Source organism: Coptis chinensis, chromosome 1 (assembly GCF_015680905.1).
Source record: "Coptis chinensis isolate HL-2020 chromosome 1, ASM1568090v1, whole genome shotgun sequence".
Taxonomy (NCBI): Eukaryota; Viridiplantae; Streptophyta; class Magnoliopsida; order Ranunculales; family Ranunculaceae; genus Coptis; species Coptis chinensis.
In genome coordinates, this window is record NC_141456.1 from 5,325,200 (window position 1) to 5,339,609 (window position 14,410).

The window sequence follows — 14,410 nt, forward strand, 5'->3', positions numbered from 1 at the left end:
CACATTGAAGTAGTCTATTTTCCACTTAAACCTAAAAAGTATTATGCAAAGGAGCATAATCAAGAAACTTAATAGTTTGTCCATAAGATGAAGACGGTAGCCCTCACATGAGAGCTTCCCTCTAATATGCTAATATGATATCCAGCTTCAAACATATAGCTGCAAGATACAAATGCGTTACATAGCGAGAAAAACACAAAACAGAGGACAACTACACACAAGCCAGATCTAAATCCCGAGGTGGTTGAAGTAGCGACACAATTGAAATGCAATATTTTTTTCATTAGATGAATTCACAATCCTTACATGACTACTTATTATCATCTATGCACAAGGAGAGGTAAACAAACACTCCGGACATGTCTGACAGCAGAAAATATAGCACATTGTAGTATTATTAAAACGTGGCACCACAATTTATATCACAGACGGCATTCTCATATATGAGTGCAGATTCACATCTACTACCAACAAAAGATTGCCAACCAGATTTGATGTATACGCCACAAACAAAAAATAGCATCCAATCAGCAATCATCAGTATGCAATGCTTTAAAACCAATACCACATTCATAACAAATATTTTCACAACTCAAATATTCGTCTTAAGAATCATTTTGGCATTGATTCTTTCAGAAAGAAGTAGTTCTGAAACAATGGTTTTATTTTTATGATTCCCGTTTTAGGTACCACACTTCCAAGTTTCACCTTCTTTCATCATCACTTGTTGCAAGACACTAATGTAGTATCAAAATCAGGTTACGAGCACTACAAGTAGAAAAATATGAACATGTACATTTCACCAAATACACTAAAACAATGGAATTCAAATTCTAATATCTAGAACACTGACGGCATTTATTGTTTCAAACAATTCCCCAATAATGTCTACAATATAAAGTTCAAAAATCCTACTTGTAGAGTTAACTGATAGACACATGCCTGACTGACAATCAAAATCATCAAATGATAGAATACAGAAAGCATATTTGTAAACAACATTGATAATAAATAATATGAAAGTAAGGGGCCGGCCGGATGCAGAGGTTTATCGACCGATTCATGTATTGCTTTTTTATTCTTCAACTTATTGCAATCCAGGAACAGATCGATAAACCTCTGCGTCCGAACACACATACAACAACACATTTTTTTTTTTTTCAATATTAGATCTTGAGAATAATCAAACAAACAAGCCCAATCGAAACACAAATTAATGCACCTATCAAAAAAACAAGAAGAGCAGATAAGCAGATCTGAAATTTCGGAATGAAAATCGAGATTTTGTTGTATTGAGGGCGGGGGGGTAGTTGGGTTGAGTAGAAGTGCAGAACGAACGAGGAATCTGTGAAAGGATCGTCGTCATTGTCGTACGGTCCTTTTTAAGGCTTTGTAATTATTAGCTGGTGCTCTTGCCTGCCTTTTTTTAGGGTGGTCAACTAATTGCTTTTCTATAAGAGGTTGCAATCAGCTGCCTCTCAAGTCTTGATAGCACTGTTGCGAACCCATTTTTGCTGCAATGTTTGTACGCTGAGTTTGCTTCCAGCCCAATGAGAACATACCAGTATACCACACACAATTGAAACATATCATATTATCTTCGTCAACAATCTCTATATTCACTCCCATCCCAACCCATCTCTTTGTGTGATGATTTTTTTTTTTTCCGATGGAGTGTGATGAGCTTTTAACTCTTCAAGGCCTATTTGTGACATTTGAAGTTTGGAATCAAATTTCTATTATTATTAAAAAACAATTGAATTTTAGTTTAAGTTTAATTTTCAACAACCAAAATTGAATGGTATTTCTCGATCAAAAAAAAATTGAATGGTATTTAGATGTTTTTGACTTTTGATTGCGGAGTTCACCATTAATCGAAATGAATTTATGATATTTGGCTACTTCAAAACATTGAGATCAACTATTAATAACCTTATGATACAGTTAATTTTACTTTGTTTTGGAAAACGGTCTTTTATTTATAGGCCATGTGGTTGTTTCTCATTTGTCCAGAAGCAAACTCAGCATCCCAAAAATTCAGCAAAAATGGATTCCACTGTTGCACATTTTTTTTTAGTAATAATAATGGACAAAATTTATATGGTCAGGAATTCAGGATTCACTAGATGTGGTACGGTCCTTCTTGTTGCTAGTTGCCACCATAAGATTTATATGTTCGGTGTTCACTTTTTGAATTAACGAAAGATTGGGTGGTTTGCATGATTGCAACAATCTAACATGCTTCGTTTTGGTGGACATTCTGGTGTGCTCAACAAATATATGTCAAATTGTCAATAACTCAATATACACACACTTTGAGCCAGTTGGTTTTCATTTTAGAATATTCTTATCAAATATCTCACCTCTAACCTATATACATAGATGGATATAGGGGGTGCGTGTGGGGACGGTTGTACTCCTTGAGATTAAAAAAGCTTCACTATTACATAACTAATTGTTTAGAAAAATCTTCAAACTATAATGATTCGCATCCACAATTTTTTTAGCAAACTTTCACTACCTGCTTTTTCAAAATTTTTACAACTATAGTAAGAATATGATCAACAAAAAAAAAAATAGTATGAAAAAAAAAACTAATAAAAAACATTCCAATAAACCAACTTTTTTTTACCTTTCTTTTTGTCCTTACAAAATTATCATTTATATATAATTTATTTTTAGTCCAAAACCATTAAAGATTAACAAATGTGTCTTTGAATGTTTGATGGGTTGATGAGACTAAAACAAATAGCCAAAAGCCCAAAGCCGAACCAACCAATTTGTATAGTTCTAATCACTCATAACAAACTCTTATGCTCTTCTTCCTTTCTTTCACTCTCAATCCTTAAACAAACGTTCAGACCTCAACCCAAAAAAAAAAACAAAAAACAAAAAACACAAATTCATAAATGACTTGTGGCGCAGCTTGTTGTACGTTTGTCCTAATTATTTATATAACTCATTATCATTATCAATAAAATTTTCACTTAAAAAAAACAAAAAACAAAACAATGTAATTTAATATTTTCAATGTTAATCTTTTATAAGTCTATATAACATTATATATAATGATATAACATTATAAGTCTATATAATGTTATAATAATGTAATAATGTTATATATAATGATATAACATTATAAGTTTATATAATGTTATAATGTTATATAGACTTATAACATTATAGGAAGTTAACACTTTGTTGAATAGTTGTAGACATAGTAGTATCAATTAATGGCTTAAGTGCTTAAAGTAGTTAACTTTATCACCATATTAAATTCTTAGTAATCAATGCACTATAGTTTTGTGAAGTGAAATAAATACATAATTTTGTTGGTCTTTATTATTTAGACCTTCTGACAAAAAAATAAATAAAATAAAAAATAGTTTTTTTTGTGGGGTGGGGTATGTACATAATCTCGCACCCCCTAACTTAGAATCCTGATTCCATCCCTACCTATATATAGTTCGTAAACTATCTCAAATAGATAGAACTTTCTCAATAATCCTGGTCCTTTAGAACTAAAATAACATTTAACCAAACCTCTCATGATTCAAACAATTTTTTGTTGTAATGATCTCTCCTCTCTGTTCTCAGGCCCCTTGCTCTTTGTCGGGGAAAACTAAGAAAACGAGGGCGACTTCAAGAGTGCACCTGTCACTTGGTTCACTTCTCTAAGGCAATTCGAGAGTACGACGTCGGTCTAATAGCCTGTTAAGGAAGCGTAACATGCATTGCATTTCTATATTCATTATCTCCATCTTTAATTATTATATTGAACACGCAGTGCACGTCCATATGCATTATAGCTTGTGTACTGACCTGGCCGTGTGAATGCAGGACTACTCACGCACCACCAATTCAATGATGGGTGTCAGGAGATAACTTGATAATGGATCGGACGGTGACGAAATTAACAACTGAAGACGTCCGAAGGAGATTCGACATACCGGATTACATTGGGATTCGAAAACCACATATGAGGGGAACGTCGTTAACGGATCAAGGTGAGACGGGTGAAGTTATTGTGAGCTACTATCAACTTCTCTTCTACCTTTCGGTTTCCATTAAACGAGCTATTGGTCTACTTGCTATCCATGTGGGAGACTTCACCGGTCAAATGTAATGTTACATTTTATATGATCATCTCGGCGGCCGAAACGATTATTCGCCTAGCTGCATAACTTACATCCGAATCGGGAGTCCATCTACTACCTCTTAGTTCGGAACCTGTTCCTTCCAGAGGGCCGTATTTGCCTCTCGGGTGACATCACAGTGGGGGTTCGAGTTTACTTGGATTTCTTCAGAGCCATAAAGGATGGGACACACCGTGTTACATACTCGATGGCGGAGGAGGCGGCGAAATCTGAAGAATTCATCCCATGTACATTTAAAGGTAAACCGACCCTCAAAATGAATTCAATTAATCATTCAAGTTTGACAACTAACCGAATTTATCATTCGGATCGGTGTAGATGAGATTACCGGGCGGGAATTGGCCCGAGGAAATGTGGAGTAATCTAAGCGTGCTATGTAGCCTACCGCCAATGGCGTATGACTTGTCATATCCGGACGAGGTGGTCCGGTGGATACATGATGTAATGCCAACGCCCGAGGGTACAGGGCATGGTGTTGGTGGGGTCGCCGAGCACACCCGAAGCGCAACCTTTAGCGGTGACCTTCCTCGTATTCGAATTCCAAATGTGGCAAAGGAGGCAACGCCGAGATGCATGGAAGGCCTCACGGAGATCGGTTACCCGTCACGATCATATGTGCCACCAATTTACTCATGGGAGCACACCGAAAGTGTGAGTTCTAGGGTTGCATCCAGTGCCCATTTGAACTTGGAGAATAATGCTGGAACTACGCGTGGAAATAATTTTACCACAGGTAAAACTCATACATTGACGAGCAATGCATTTTCGCGGAACATCTTACTTTGCGACTCAGAAATAAAAACTGACTATAATTCTGCTTGCTAGGAACAGTGCCTGGTCCATCGCGAAGGAGGAATCTTATAGTCAGTAGTTCAGAGGATGAGGAGGAACCAGATGCCCCCAGTAGCTCAGAGGACGACGAGGAACCAAATGCCCCGAGAAAGGATCGAGGGAAGGGTGTGCAGTTGGGAGAAACCCCACCCCATACATTTTCGGCTTTTGGGTCAGCTGCAACTAGTTACAGTGATTCTGGGTTCCGTGTTAGGAGTGGTAGGCCTTCGAGAGTACCCTTAGAGATAGTGCCTATTAGTAGTATGATACCGACCTTTGTAGCAGATAGGTCGCGTGGATCGGATGGTTCGACGTCTGTAAGACCCCTATTTTATATTTACATTATCTGGTCGTAACAATATTTAATATTTTTGTATTTGATCAGATTTTTCTGGTCAACGTGCTAGCGTGTGAAATACCAAATAGTAATTTCGAATAATGTTAATAAATGAAACTAGTATTTGAATTTTGAATGTGGGTAATTTATCTTTAATTTTTGGAAAGCTTTAAATAAAAAGGAAACAAGTTATTAACCTAAGTAACATATATATAATCCTTTTAATATAAATAATATTTCCATAGTTAGGATATAAGAATATTTAGTAATTTGGAAGTTAAGGAGAATATAGGTTGTCTTCGTAGGAACTTGTTTTTCTGGAAAAACCTCACACAACACACACACAATGAACAAATGGAGAAGAACACGGATTTCGCGAGCTAGGCGGGATTAGATCTTTCATTATTTTTAAATTCGATATTTTTACTCGTCTTTGTTAACACATAAAGTGAGTAGTTTATCTTTTTCGGTTTTTCCCGTGATATAGACCACGATGAATCGACTTTAAAACCATGTTTTGTTCATCCTTCATTGTCTGCTCTTTTCTCTTCAAAGATTATTCTTATTGTGAGTGGTTATTCTTGATTGTTTCTCGCATCTAGACACGCATTACATACCACATTTCATTTTAATGAAGAACCACCTTTTAACTACTTTTCATGCCGTTTTGTTACGATCAACCATGGATTTTTCCCCGCATGTTTGATACTCGAGGAATGGTTAGTAATCTGCCTACACCATTAGGTGTGGTGGTGAAGGGAGGCGCTGAGCCCCTAACCTCTCCTCTGTCAAAAAACCATTTCGCCATTACCGTGTTCCCGAGGAATTTTGTTTGTGTATTTATTTGTGTGATTGAGCTGTTTTTGTATGGAGGGTTGTTGGTATGAGGTATGGTGGTGGTAGAGAGTTTGTAGGGGTTCAAAACTCCCAAGAACGAGAATGGTGGTCGGATCCGGGATTTGAGGGAGATTCTGGAAAACTGAAAATTGGTGGTTGAGTGGTGAAGTAAAGTCGTGGGGTTTTTCACCCACCTAATTTTCGCTGGGTTATTGATGGGTGGTGTGTGAAGGTTTTTGGGGATGGTCGGAAGGAGCGGTCGCTCTTTATGGAAGGGATGACCGCGGAGAGAGCGATCTAGCCAGTGTCATTGTTTTAGTTTTTGACTTGTGTCTAATTAAGTTGGGCCGGACCATATTAGTTTTTGGTTTTGGACCGGTTTAAAAGGTTTATGTGGGCTGGTCCTAAAATTTGAATTGGAATGCATGGGATCTAGTTAGTTTTGAAATTTCCAAGGGCGGATTAGTTTATGGGCCGGGTTAAACCGGGTCAGTTTAGCCAGTCGTGTAGGACCAGGGTTTGAATTCTTTTTAAATATGGGTTTGGGCGAGGACCGGGTAAAATGACCACCGGTTAGGACCGTGACTGTTGAGTTGACTGTTGACCCGTTGATTTTTTTCCAAAAATGTTATAGATGGAATTTATGGACCCATCCGATGATAGGATGTGGGTGACTCTTGTATAAACTTGTTTGTCAGTATCTAATATAGATTTGACGTTGATCCGGTGTAAATATTGACACGTGAAAATAGAGAATTTTAAGATGCATAGATATATACACTTTCGAATAAATTACGTAACGAAAATCTTAGAACCTAGCTACCACAACTCATGTGATTGGCCCTTTCCGGGCGTTTGATTAATCCAATGGCCTTCGGGCGTAAGTAATGTGATTGGCCTTTCTCGGGCGCTTTGAAGAAAGCTGAATGGCCCCTCGTGAATGAATAATAGTGGCTTGATTATTCCGTTAGCAAAATAGAACGATGATGCGCAATATTTTATGCGAATAGTGGCATTACTTACATAATTGCTTCCGTGAGGATTTTACCGGTGTCGCATCCCTTCGGTAGTTACGCATACGTGGTTTCATTATGTAAGGGGAGGCATGTGGATATACATGTTAGAGGCGTTGGTAGCGATTGTGGTAGCGGAAAACTAGGTAAAACATAGAGACGATGTATTATTAGGGACACTTGATAAAATGTTACCGATATGTTACTTTTCCCTTTGGTGTGGTTAGCAAGTTAAGTTTCAATTTATAATATGATTATCACAAATTGCTTTGCTTGGGAGAGTGGGTTAAACTAATTATTCTTGAGAGGACCCACTCTGCGATAGAGCATGCATAAAGGTAAATACTAGGATGCCATAAGTTATTTATTCATAGTTAGAAGCTAAGGTGCCTTTATGAAGGAACTAACTACCTTAAGCTAAAAGCTCGGTGAGGAACTACCGCCATGTAAAGAATGAAATTTTATGTATGTCTAAATGGTTTTCTAAGGCTACTCATACCAACATTATTTATAATGTTGACCCGATTTGCATGTTTGCTAATCGGTGTGTTCTTATATGAACATAGTCGATCGACCGGGCGGGGGTTAGGCCGATGTTCGGTAGGTGGCGGGTTGCTCGTGATTGATGTTAGCATTTATTTTCAATAAGATGTTGTTTCATTTTTCCTCGAGAGATGTAGTGGAATTTGTTGGGGACATATGTTTAATTTATTTTTTAAATTATTAAGTGAAGAAGTTTGTAACTTATTCGACCACCGGATTCATAATGATGAGTGGATTGTTTTGAGTATTTTATTGTATTTGTTTTCATGTATTATTATTCATTAAGGGTTATGATATAGATTGGGTTTTGAGGTTGGTGTCACATCTCGGATATCGAGGAGTCGGATATCATTTATATTATCTGATTTATCAAAATTCGGGGTGTGACAGCGTCACATAGAGAGCAAACCCCTAATGTATTTGATACAGGAACGGAAGTACTTAATTATGCATCATCTGGATCTCGTGGCCGCCGATCTGCCTATAGGCAATGTCCAAATCTTGATCCTGCTCCCCGAGAGTCATCGCCGGTACTGCCATCGGAATATATTATGGAAGCGATTGATGCGTTACAACGGGATTTAGACAAGGTAAACAACAACACTGGAACTTGTAACTTGATTAGTAAAGAAGCGAATTAACACGTGAATTTATATATGGACTGCAGGTACGGGTGTTAGCCACACGACGCTATGAGAGCCATCAGGAGGAGACGCCACCTAGCGGAGAAATTACGCAGCGAGGCGCGGAGCTTGATCTGCTTGAAGGGGAGTTAGCCCGATACCGTACCGATGGTTGAACTGTTCATATCATAGTTTAGGTATGGAGTTCATGTATGACGTAGCTTGTGTTAACTCGGCAGAGAAAAACACGCAGGCAATAAGTTAAATATTTGGAATGTGTAACCGTCCTTAAAACGAAGATGAAGATGATGTGTTGAATAATTAAAGTACCGAAAAAACCAAGGGACTAGAAAACCGGTTTGACCCGCAAAGCACCACCACCCACCCGATGAAAAAAATGATGACCCGGCCTGAAAATGTAGGAAACTCATCAGACCAAGATCTAAGTAGGCCTGAACCGGCCTGGCAACTGTTGGAACCGGCATGTATACCGACTGAATCTAATGGGAAGTCTTTGGACCCAACGGAAAACCGCTGACAAGGCCGAAAAGCGGATGGAAACCACCAACCGGTTGGAAAAATGCTTGAACCGTCGCTGCGGTGTCGGTTGCCGGTTGCCGATTGATCGCCCGGTGGTAGAAAGGTCAAGAGTTGAAGTGCCTTTTGTTCAAATCTTGTTGGTTTGGTTTTATTTTTTGGTTTTGAATGGGCCCTTTGGATGGGCCTCATTGAATACATGGGAGGCTATTCAAAAATGAATTTCGGATGTCTTGAACGACCGGGCTTGTGTGAAGAACAAAGTCAGTATCAGATGAAAGTATGGAAACCAGATCAGGAGAAATAGACGTGGAATCTTTGGAATTGGGACATCATCTCCAATCGAATCGACACTAATCCGTAAGATTCTCTTCATAGAACCTGCGCAAGTGGACGTAACACGGATAGAATATGTGCAATATCTAACCATCTTTATAAAATATTATATGGTGGCTACCGTTGCCGCGGCGATAACAATGCCACTAAGTCATTTGATCTAACAAGCGTGGTTACACCGCCAAGATTCTCCCCCATAGGCGATCCTTGAGGGAGACAACGAGACAACCCGAAGTGCCTCAATAGTTGGGTTTAAATCGAGTGTAGCTTTAAACTCCGCCACCAAGGGTATAAACTTGATGTACTCTAAACAATCGCACCCGCACCAAAAGCGAGATATTATCGTTTCTTGGGTTTTCATTGTCGAACCATGATGCGGTGTAATAATCGCACCACCACAAACCAAAACTGAAGTCTTGGGATTGCCTTAATACCCGGGTTTAACAAATGTAAAACTAAATGACCAATTTGAAGTTAAAACACAACATAAATGGAAAAGAATTTTATTGATGAAAAATGGAAGGAAAGTACAAAGTATGTGAAATTTATTGTGAGGGTAATACACCCCTTTCGTCATTCTCGGTGAACTTCAACTCGTGACCTTCATAGGTTTCGATATTGATACCTTGGTCAAAATTGAAACTATTGACCGGTAATGATCTTGTATATGACGGTTTCAAGCGATGTTTCTATCTTGCTTGACGACGTCGAGCGTTATCGACACGCCAAGCGTGGCATACATCGATAACGTTGTGTTCGAAGTTGATATGAAATGACCGAGGTTTGTTTTGAACAAACTCGATGGTCATCCTCGCCAATGAGGCGTTGAACTTCTTTCTTCAAAGCTCTGCAGTGATCTGTTTTATGCCCAATATCATCGTGATATTTGCATTTTCGATTTTTATCCCTCACTTTACCAGATAGGATCTTACAGTGCGGCGGAAATGGGGCATAACATTTTTAGTTCAGATTTTTTTTTAGATGCAAAACCGGCAAGGCCAAGAGTCGAAAGGTGAATACATTTTCTTCTATATTTGGGGCCTTTGTATTATTCATCGCATTATCTTGTTACCTTGATCGGCAATCTTATCCTTTGTGGAGTCCTTGGAAGCGGGATCATCGCCATCCTTTCTCTGTCGAGACTTTTGATCATCTTCCACTTTCACGCACCGCCCTTCCACTTCGGGCGAATAAATCCGAAGGGTGGTAGTGCTTTCAAGTGAGAGAGTTGTAAAGTCCATTTCTGTCGAAATGCAACGCTTTGATGGAATGCTTGTATTGGCGAAAGCATCACTCACATCCCGAACTTCGGCAGAAGCTTCTGAGCCAACATTCGTTACCAAACTCTTAATTGTTTTCACCTTTCTCCATAGCGAGAGTGAACGATTGTGCTTTCGGACTCTTCTTCGCCTTTCATGTTGTCTTGAAACGTTCAACGAACATATCGGCCGAGCTTGGTAAATGAATCAATTGAACGCGGAGGCAACTTGTTGAACCAAGATAGTCGTATCCTTTCAACGTCATTTGGAAAATACGATACATTAACGACTCATGAAATTCCATAAGGTCATAGCGGCTTGGTAGCTCATGGCGGCTCGCTCGGACAACCATCCATGTCATCGTAAGTTGGAAGAGGGGTTGTTTGAATGCCTTAGGATGAACCACCGATCGAATGTCATTTACAAAGGGTGAAAATTTCGGACCTCACCGCGATACTCTCGAGAGTGGATCGTCTCGGATGGTTTGCCTGGTCACGACTTGGTTAATCAATTCCTTACCCCTTTGTTCATTCATATTCTCACGGTTGTCCTCATCTTGATTCTCTTCTCTCCAGATCCGTTCATCGCGGGCTAAGATTCGAAGGGGATTCGGTGGATTCTTAGATGTTCGATTCTACCATATACGCGCCACTCGTTAGCGGTGACACTCATTTCGTTTGTGTGTTGGGATTCATATCTTGATCTGGACACATCCGCGGATCTTTGGCGTTCGGCGGAACTTAATGCATTTTTGGCGTTCGGTTGTTGTAACTGGCGGGTAATAATGCGAGGATTTGTGCCCAAAGCGATCGGACATTGTTTATTTGTGAATGAGTGGGGACGGAACCGCGATATGGTGGATAGTCGGCTTTGGCTTGGATCTCTAGCTTGACCATTATTGTGAATAAGGTTTTGGCCATTATTAGGATCTTGCGCTTTCGGTTGTTTGCCTTTGCCTCGTCGCGGACAAAAGGGACTTCGACCGACCGATTGGTGCTCAGGTCTCTAGGTCGTTTGCCTAGTTGATTTCTCAAATTTTTCGTTTTCATACTACTCTCATCAAAGAGATTAAGAGCTCGATCCGATTAGTATTGCAAGTTCGGATGGAGGTGGTGGGTTAGCATGTCGGCCTCCCTTTATTGACGGGCGTCACCACGGTAGCATCGCGGGTGGGTTGTTAGACCATCCCCGACGGATTCTCGTAGCTATCATGCTCCGACAAAGGCATTGGGCGAGGGACATGGGGATTAGGTTCTCGAGTTTAAAACACCAAAACACCAAACCAAATACAAAAATCGCTAATATTTGGTTCTAGGTTTCGTCAGATTAAATCACTCACGCTGTTTTGCCAACACCGCTATGGCTTGAGCTTCTAATCGCTTTATATGGCTGCTTTTGTGAAACCGGTCGAGATTGGGAAAGAAAAATAGAAAAAAAAGTTTATGTATCGATACATGGATGCGGTTTTCTCAAAACGCGTGAGCGCTGGGCTTTGTGATTGGGCTTTTAGTGACGCGGTTTTGAACCGCGTGTTATATGACGGGTTTATCCAAAACGCCGTGGTTTGATGTCGAAAATTTGATGTTGTTCCTCCGCTTTTGGTGTTTTTTGGTTTGGTGTTTTTGTTCAAAATTTTGGTGTTTTTTGGTAGCTCTCCTAAAGATGCTCTAAGAACAAAGATAACATAAACTACCCAACACACAATATCCATTAATCGATAGTTAGTTACACACAATATCCACTACTGATAGTTAGATACACAAAAATGCCTAAATAATAGGAACTACATGCTAACTTACACAAATCCAACAAATACCCTTATAAACACACTTGACGCCATATTAATCAAAGGACTTTAGCGCTTCAATTTTATGCACTTGACGCCACCCATGACCCCCAAAACCCAATTACTTCTTCACTCTAATAATAAGGGTTAACTTTTAGTATTGCCCCTCCCCCGATGAGCCAATTAGGATCCTCCCTCCCCAAACCCAATTACTTCTTCACTTCCTCTAATAATAAGGGTTAGCCAGTATTGCCCCTTCCCCCGAATGAGCCAATTAGGATTCCTCCCCTTAGCAAAAAATATGTAGCTTAGGGTTTGGCTCCTAATTGACCTTTGATAATTTATTTGGATTCCATTTTTAATTTTTAATTATTTTATAATAGTTAAGAATTTATAATAACATTTAAAAACATTAATGCATTTAACACAATAAAGTACAATTACATTTTCAATAAACAAATTCCTCGCTCCCTCACTCCCAACAAAAACTTTTAATTTTCTTTAGTAATAAGAGTACTCAAGTAATAAATAGTTCTTCACTATAATGAACCGCAAAAAAACAATTTATTTATTTATTTATTGTGGCACTATTTGTAGTAATTATGTATTTTGCATTAGGATGTCCACACACACATTAGATATATAAATAAAATATTAGGAGGTATAAACCGGTTGAGTTATCCTCACATGAGGAGAGAAACTAACCGATTCTACGAGGATTTGTCAGAGCGCACTGCAAGGCATGCCGCGGAAATCATTCCAAGAAACAGAGCGCCGGCCCGCCGGGCGGGTGCACCCGCCGGACTCTCGAAGACGTTAGATTCGACCATATGAGGCGCGACCCACGCCAGAAGGCCTGCGCCAGCCGAATCCCATTTCGTGGCCTCATTTAATAAGAATCAGCGAAATTTGGTTTTTGGAGATAAAAACCAAAATCAAGGTTTTGGAAAACCAAAGACTAAGAACTAGACAAAAACAAAGAGTAAAAAACCCAATCTTGAAAGCTATCAAGATTGAGATAACCTTTCTGAGATACAACCTCAGAAAAGAGATAAGAGTGATCTAGTAAGGTGAGAAACCCAAAGGAGATTGTAAATCTTCCCTCTTGTGGAAGTAGGCATCATTAGCGAACCACGGTAAATCTTTGTGTTGTGGTTTGCTTTTTTTTTACATTATTATCTCATTGTTAATAGTTGTTTAGCGGAGTTGGGCATGTTAGTATAAGTTGTAGTTGATATCTAGATTTTGTCCCGAGTTGATCGAATTGAGTTCATATACAAATTATCTCGTGTAGTGGGAATCGATTGGTATTGGTATAATCCCCAACATAAACAAGAGAAAAGTGTGTAATCGATAGTAGAAAGCCACTTTTCGAACTTCCTTACGGCCCAAATGGCTTGAGCCGCCCTGGGGATACACTATCACACATTAATTTTTTTCCTGATCTGGAAGCAACAATGGGCTTTGTAAACCTCGATGTTTATTTACACTCATAAAGTCTTAATGTTTCAGGGTGTACCGAATTCTTCCACAAAATCACACTTGAAGCATTGCCTTTGCCTAGATTCTCACATCGTAAAGAAGACGAACAATATGACTACTTAAGCTCAGCAACAAGAGCTAGTACTGCATCACCGTTTTGTAGCAGCAAAGCCAAGGTAGATAGTGTTACTGAAGTGTGTCAAGAAGCTGTTTGGGAGGAAACTTGGGAGCTAAGAAGAATAGGGATGATGTTAGAAGATTACATGTTTGGAGACTTGATTGAGGAGATGGTAAAAGAATTAGGATGTTGCGACAGGTATGCACTTCCTTTGAGGTTTGTAGGCGAAGACTAGCTTTCTAGTTATGTTTATTTTCCACAACCATATAAGGCTTTGTATGTAGTCCTAGATACAATTTGTGAATGGAATTGATTTGAACGTTGTTGTTTCCACTCTTACAGTTCATACTTCATACCATCTAAAATGAGGCAACCATTTGTGTCAAATTTTTATGCATGTATGCGTCCACAAAACGAAATCTTCGTCCCAAATTGTGGAATTTTTCAGAGCACCAATCTGAAAATACTTTGGACGTCCCCTTGAACATCATTCGATCTCATTCCCTTCCATCAGGAATTGATAGAATCTTTAGGGACTCCATTCTTGTTCA